The 7,844-nt window shown below is 41.5% G+C and overlaps 1 long non-coding RNA gene across 1 annotated transcript in view; it reads right to left on the bottom strand.

The window, feature by feature from the left end:
• Positions 1-4,147: 4,147 nt before the first annotated feature.
• LOC110198977 (uncharacterized) overlaps positions 4,148-7,844 on the bottom strand; it is a 30,035-nt gene continuing 26,338 nt past the window's right edge. The window contains exons 4-5 of the long non-coding RNA XR_002321891.2: positions 4,940-5,124; positions 4,148-4,324 (exon numbers count right to left, since the gene is read on the bottom strand). This is a non-coding gene — a long non-coding RNA (uncharacterized LOC110198977). The remainder of the gene's footprint in view (positions 4,325-4,939; positions 5,125-7,844) is intronic.

Here is a 7,844-nt window from a genome sequence, read left to right as displayed (position 1 = left end):
CTTTCTCCTAAGGCAGCTTTAAAAACCCTCCCCATTTTGCTGTCATTTCTGCTCCAGTTCCAGTGAATTCTGAGTTTTCAACGCTTCTGATGTTATTCTTAGAGCACTGAGCCTGGGGTCAGGAAGACCTGAGTTCAAATCCAACCTCAGATACTTACTAGCTGCATAATGCTTGGCAAGTCACTTGACCTCTCTCAGCCTCAATTTCCTCATCTGAAAAATGAGGAGGATAATAATGGCAGCCGCCATACAGGGTTTTTGTAAGAATCAAATAAGATGACACGTGTTTATAAAGTGCTTTGCGGACTATAAAGTGTTATATATAAATGTTAGCTGTTATCATCATCATCATTATTATTAACTTCATACTTTTGTTTTCACCCTGTTACCTTATTTCTGTTCTTGCTTTTGTTATCTGAAGATGACTTTTTTTTAAAAGTTAGGCAATGGAGTTAAGTGACTTGCTTGCCCATGGTCACACAGCTAGTAAGTATTATGTGTCTGAGGCCGGATTTGAACTCCTGAATCAAGGGCCAGTGCTCTATACACTGCACCACCTAGCTGCCCCCGTACATGACTTTTTCAAAGTTTCATCTGTGCCTTTTGGTTTTACCTCACATTCATTTCCAAATACATGTGCCAGGCACTGCATAAATGCTTTACAAATAATATCTCACTTGGTGCTCACAGCAACTCTGGGATTACCACCTCCATTATACAGAGGAAGAAACTGAGGCAAACAAAAATTAACTGACTTGTCCAGGGTCACACAGCTAGTAAGTGTAGTAAACTAGTAAGAATCTACTGCTCTTGGGGCTCCATAGCTGCCTCTTCTTTCTTTTTTTTTTTGTTTTAAAATTTTATTAATTTATTTTGATTTATCAACAATCACTTCCATATGCTTTTGAGTTGAAAATTTTTCTCCCCCTTCCTCCCCACCACCCTCCCCCCAAGACGGCGCACAATCTGACATAGGCTTTACATTTACATTCCTATTAAACATATTTTCACATTAGTGAAGTTGTAAGTAAAAATTAAAATCAATAGGAGGAACCATCAGAAAGATGAAACAAAACTCAACAGAAGGTAAAAATAAGTGATAGCGATTCGACTTCCATAGTTCTTTCTTTGGATGTGGACAGCATTTTCCATCCCAAGGCCTCTGGAGATATCCCAGATCCTTGCAATGCTGAGAAGGGTTCAGTTTAACAATATTAGTCATTGCATAACATAGCTGTTATTGTGTACAAAGTCCTCTTGGTTCTGCTCACTTCACTCAGCATCAGACCATACAAGTCTTTCCAGGTTTTTCTGAAGTCAGCCTGTTCATCATTTCTTATAGCACAATAGTAGTCCATTACATTCATATACCACAACTTGCTCAGCCATTCCCCAATGGATGGGCATCCTCTCAATTTCCAATTCTTTGCCACCACAAAAAGAGCTGCTATGAATATTTTTGTATATGTGGGTCCTTTTCCCATTTGTTTGATGTCTTTGGGATATAGCCCTAGAAGTGCTATTGCTGGATCAAAGGGTATGCACATTTTTGTAGCCCTTTGGGCATAGTTCCAAATTGTTCTCCAAAATGGTTGGATCATTTCACAACTCCACCAACAATGTATTAGTGTTCCAATTTTCCCACATCTTCTCCAACATTTATCATTTTCCTGTTTTGTCATGTTGGCCAATCTGATAGGTGTGATGTGGTACCTCAGAGTTGTTTTGATTTGCATTTCTCTAATCAATAACGATTTAGAGCATTTTTTCATATGACTATAGATGGCTTTAATTTCTTCATCTGAGAACTGTCTGTTCATATCCTTTGACCATTTATCAATTGGGGAATGGCTTGTGTTCTTATAAATTTGTCTTAATTCTCTATATATTTTAGAAATGAGGCCTTTATCAGAGAGACTGGTTGTAAAAATTCTTTCCCAATTTTCTACCTTCCTTCTAATCTTAGTTGCATTGGCTTTGTTTGTGCAAAAACTTTTCAATTTAATGTAATCAAAATTATCCATTTTGCTTTTCATAATGTTCTCTATCTCCTGTTTGGTCATGAATTCTTCTGTTCTCCATAGATCTGATAGGTAAACTATTCCTTGTTCTCCCAGTTTACTTATGGTATCAGCCTTTATATCTAAGTCCTGAACCCATTTTGACTTTATTTTGGTATATGGTGTGAGATTTGGGTCTATGCCTAGTTTCTGCCATATTCTTTTCCAGTTTTCCCAGCAGTTTTTTTCAAAGAGTGGGTTCTTATCCCAGAAGCTGGGGTCTTTGGGTTTATCAAATAATAGATTACTATAGTCATTGACTACTGTGTCTTGCATATTTAACCTATTCCACTGATCCACTCCCTATTTCTTAGCCAGTACCAAGCAGTTTTGCTGCTTTATAATACAATTTAAGATCTGGAATTGCTAGGCCACCTTCCCCTGCATTTCTTTTCATTAGTTCCTTTGATATTCTGGACCTTTTGTTTTTCCAAATGAATCTTGTTATTATTTTTTCTAACTCTATAAAATAATTTTTTGGTAGTTTGATTGGTATGGCACTGAATAAGTAAATTAGCTTAGGTAGGATTGTCATTTTTATTATATTAGCTCGGCCTACCCATGAGCAACTGATGTTTTTCCAATTATTTAGATCTGATTTTATTTGTGTGAAAAGTGTTTTGTAATTGTGTTCATAGAGTTCCTGGGTTTGTTTCGGGAGGTAGACTCCTAAATATTTTATAATGTCTACAGTAAGTTTAAATGGAATTTCTCTTTCTATCTCTTGCTGTTGGGCTTTGTTGGTAATGTATAGACATGCTGATGACTTATGCGAGTTTATTTTATTGCCTGTAACTTTGCTAAAGTTGTTTATTATTTCAAGTAGTTTTTCACTTGATTGTCTAGGATTCCTAAGTATATGATCATGTCATCTGCAAAGAGTGATAGCTTTGTTTCTTCTTTGCCTATTCTAATGCCTTCAATTTCTTTTTCTTCTCTTATTGCTAAAGCTAATGTTTCCAGTACAATATTGAATAACAGTGGTGATAATGGACGTCCTTGTTTCACCCCCGATCTTATTGGAAATGCTTCTAGCCTGTCCCCATTACATATAATGCTTGCTGAAGGTTTTAGATAGATGCTATTTATTATTTTAAGGAAGACTCCATTTATACCTATGCTTTCTAGTGTTTTTAATAGGAATGGGTGTTGAATTTTGTCAAAAGCTTTTTCTGCATCTTTTGAGATGATCATGTGGTTTCTGTTGATTTTGGTGTTGATATGCTCAATGATGCGGATAGTTTTCCTAATATTGAACCAACCCTGAATTCCTGGTATAAATCCTACCTGGTCATAGTGTATTATTCTTGTGATAAGTTGCTGTAATCTATTTGCTAGTATTTTGTTTAAATTTTTTGTATCTATATTCATTAGAGAAATTGGTCTATAATTTTCTTTCTCTGTTTTGACTCTTCCTGGTTTAGGTATCAGCACCATATCTGTATCATAAAAAGAATTTGGTAAGACTCCTTCTTCACCTATTTTCCCAAATAGTCTATATAGTATTGGAATTAATTGTTCTTTAAATGTTTGATAGAATTTGCATGTAAATCCATCTGGCCCTGGAGATTTTTTCCTAGGGAGTTCATCAATGGCTTGTTCAATTTTTTTTTTTTGAGATGGGATTATTTAAGTATTTTACTTCCACTTTTGTTAATCTGGGCAATTTATATTTCTGTAAATATGTATCCATTTCACTAAGATTGTCAAATTTGTTGGCATATAGTTGGGTAGTTGGGGTTAAGAGACTTGCCCAGGGTCACACAGCTAGTAAGTGTCAAGTGTTTGGTCTGAGGACATATTTGAACTCAGGTCCTTCTCACTTCAGAGCTGGTGCTCTATCTACTGTGCCACCTAGCTGCCCCTGCCTCTCCTTTCTAAAAGGTGCCTTTTTCCATCTTTTCTTCCAGGCCAAGCTTGCTCATGATCATTGCACATTATTCAATTTTGTTGTACTATTCTTTCCAATTGTGATTATCTATGTTGTTTCCCTGGTTCTGTTTCCTTCACTTTGCATCAGTTCATATAGGTCTTTTCATGTTCCTTTGAATTTCTCAGTCATTGTATTGAAGGAAAAAAAATATGAATACTGTACTTTGTTTTTAGGCCCAAGTCTGCCAGAAACAATTTTACTTCATTTAACGTTCTTCTAAATCCAAGTGTTTCTAGCTCAGAGAGAGAAATGTCCACACTGTTCTAGTAGCAGTGTGCCCTCAGACACCGCTCTTGACCCCAGGATGATTCGAAGTCTCATTTATAGGAATCTAGAGGAAGACAAATCACAGTATGTTACAATAGAGTTTGGGGTGGCCATTCCAGAGGAATAGACCACCCTCCACCAAGAGTCAAGGGCAGCTTTCCTGAGTTGGGCCTCAAGCCAATCACTTCAGCCGATGGGGAAGGTGCAGCTTTGAGCTAGGTGAGAGGTGCTCTTTGTCCAATGTTGGGTTTCCACGTTAAACCACTTCACTAGTAAACGCTTATTGTTCTTGGCTTTCTACCTAAACAGGGAAATGTCTAGGAAGGGTTTTGAGATTAGAGAAATATTTATTCCTTGCTGTAACCCCGCCCCCCACCCCACCCCCACTGCCTTAAGGCCAGCTATGTTACATTTCACCCCTCCCCCAGGTGTCCCCAAAGGGCCTAGGTTGTCTAGTCTTTCATTGGCTCAAGCCCCACCAAATACATTCCCCAATTCTAGGGGGGCCTTGCAATCTAATTCCATTCAATCATTTGTCAGTCAAATTAGCTTTTATGTAGACCAAGAAAAAACACATAAACATCCCCCCCCCCTCCCGCCAATACCTTTGAGGGTCATAATCCCCCCTTATAGCACCTCAGGCTTTGGGAAAAGTAGGGGGATAAGGTTCACAGCTTACCTGTGTTGCTACATAGCATGATGTTGCCAAGTTCCAGATCCAGAGCCCTTCTGCATTCTCCTCCTGGCACCATGGCTTCTGCGGCTTCCCTGCTGGAGTGACGGCAGCATCTGACCTGGAATTCTGCCTCTGAGATCAGGGGGCTCAAACTCTTGGGTGACCGCATCTGCCACCTGTACCTAGAACTGAAAAGAACAAATGGAACAGACCCAAACCACAAATCCTGAAAGGGGAAGAAGGAAGGTGGGCCTTCCCCCACGGCCAGCTTAGTGAACGGCACCTAAACTTTGAGCGAACAGGACCTTCGCCCCGCCCTGGACATTCCAGGGTGAGGAGGCTCCCGGTGCCGAGTCAAGCCCAAACGACATGCGGTGCTGCGCTCTGGGCAGAAAGACAACTCTAGTAGAGGTCCAGATGATTGAGACCCCCGTTACCGCCAGGCAGAGGCGTCTCTCAGGCTTGGACTAGTTCCTGTGCGCGGCGTGTTTCTCTTTCTGTGCGCTTGGTCCATCCCATCTGCTGATGACAATGTTGTTCCTGTTGGCCTCGGTTTGTCCCTGTCCAGGCGCTCCACACTGTTCTTTCCCTCTCTAGCGCCTAGATTTTCCTCCTGCTGTCCAACACGACTGTGCCTTCTCGCCTCCACGTTGTGCTGTCCGTGTTCTTCTCCACGAGGTCTCCCAGTCCCAGTCTCAGGGACACTTTTTGCTGTCCAGTCATTTCAGTCGTGTCTGACTCTCCATGACCCCATTTAGGTTTTCTTGGCTAAGATACAGCAGTGGTTTGCCATTTTCTTCTCTAGCTCGTTTTATAGATGAGGAAACTGAGGCAAAGAGGGGTAAGTGACTTGCCACACAGCTTCGAAGTGTCTGAGGCTGGACTGGAACTCACAAAGAGGAGTCTTGACTCGAGGCCCCCTGCTCTGTGCACTGTGGCGCCCCCTAGCTGCCTCTTCAGGCCCTGCACTCTATGCGCTTGTACTGTCTACCTGCCCACAAGGATGTCAAATTGACGTTGTTGAATTAGTATGTCTAGGTAACTTTCTTTTTAGCCACAATCTATACATTTTTGTATAGAAATCTGAGGCCGTGCATTTTTACTGTTGCCTCCTCTCTTGTATTTTGATCCCTGGGAAAGCTGGGTGTTTCCGTTGTTGTCCTGACTTTGCAGATACTGCCTAGACTTAGAGTCTCTAGTTCGATGAGTACATAGAGGCAATGTGCTTCCTTCTTCCTTTTATTTTGAAAGCCCTTTTGATTACATTTGCAAGATGTCAGGTGATTACACTTGTAGGAAGATCAAAGCTTTTCACTGGCCAATTAATTAGCAAGTGCTTATTAAATGCCTACTGTATGCCATTAGCAAAGCAAACAAGCTTTCTGGTACTGTCAAAGAGGGATGATAGGGGAAGCAATGCCAGCTGGGCAGGTGGGTGCAGCACAGGGACTCTGTCCCCTTGGCTTATGTCTTCTTGTGGCTGCAATTCATTTTCAGCTAAGCCAGAGAGTATCATGGGAGTATCTAAGAGTATCAGAACCCTAAGTGAGACAGTTACCTGAAACAGAATATTTGATTACAAGCATGTCACAGGTGTCTGAGGGTACTCTGCCTGGCTTTTGTCAGCTGGGTAGGGCACCTAGGACCCTCCTGGGAAAGTCTCTGATCACTCTGCTCCAGCAGACTGAAAATGAGAGGACTTGGCTGTCCCTGGAAGGATGAGCTCCTGGGGAATCATGCCCAGAGAAAGCCGGCACCAGAGAAGCTGTATGGCAAGACCAGCAGGGCCCAATGAAGCAATGTGCCTAGTAAGAGCCCAGCAGAGCAGTCCACCAGTGGGGATGATGTGTTGGGACCAGCAGTGCCTGCTGAGTGACATCTCCAGCCCAGTGGTTGTGTGTGATGACTTCATCAGAAGACATTTGGGCCTCTGGAGCAGTGCAGGTATGAGTGCTCTCTCCCCTCCCCCTTCCTCCACGTTTCCCGTGTGATCCCTTGTATGTGATCCCTTTGATGGCTCTTTCTCCATTTGAGGGGGACATCTTTATAAGAGAGGATGGCATAGGCTGATGGAAGAAATGGAAGAGCTCAAATCTTCTTACTGCATTATTCCATTAAATGCTTCTGCTTTGCTGGGAACGAATTGTGTCCTGTGACTGAAATACACAGAGATGGAATTCTTACGCTACCATTTGGAGTGACTGCAGACCCCTCGAGTATAGTAAGCCTGGGGCAGCTCTTTGGGGGCCTCACATAGAAGGCACCATTCCCTAGGGGCGCCACATGTTGATCAGTCCTTGGGCAGTGTGCTGCATTCCTGATCAGGAGCCTGTCGTTCTTGTATTTTAAACTATGGTCCAGGAATCCAAAGCTCCTCCTAAAACACCATCTTTGAATCACTTTCCCTTCTGCTTTTCCTTTGGGACTCCTTGACTGTCTATCAAGGGCAGCAACGAATGTAGTACCCAAAGGCCGCTAAAGTCTTTCATTTCTGACCTAAGATGTTTTCATCTTTTGCCGTCCTTTTTTTTTCTAAGTTAATTAAAAAAATTCTGACCTCAACAACAACAACAAAATAATATGAACATTTCCATATACAAGGCAGACGAGAAAGAGAGGATTGTACAGGAAACCATGAAACCTCTTAAGGTAGTACTTGCTTTTCCTTTTAAGAATATAACAAATTCAGCATGTCTGCTGTGTTTCCTTTTAGCTTTCATTCTGTTCTCTTCTATGCATTTTAAGTAAATGATTCAATGACTTTTTTGGACAGCCCAATCACAAGTCCCTCTCTACTTAGAACCGATCCCCTAGAAATAAAGGAAAACAGAGTCCCACTGAGAAATATGCAGAGTCATGCATGATAAATTGTCACATTGTGTCCAGAAAGGCATGTCACAGTCTGCAC

This window comes from Phascolarctos cinereus, unplaced genomic scaffold (assembly GCF_003287225.1).
Source record: "Phascolarctos cinereus isolate Bilbo 61053 unplaced genomic scaffold, phaCin_HiC Scaffold_3;HRSCAF=262, whole genome shotgun sequence".
Classification (NCBI taxonomy): domain Eukaryota; kingdom Metazoa; phylum Chordata; class Mammalia; order Diprotodontia; family Phascolarctidae; genus Phascolarctos; species Phascolarctos cinereus.
Note: the sequence above shows the minus strand (reverse complement) of the source record. Positions and strands in the feature narration are given on the sequence as shown.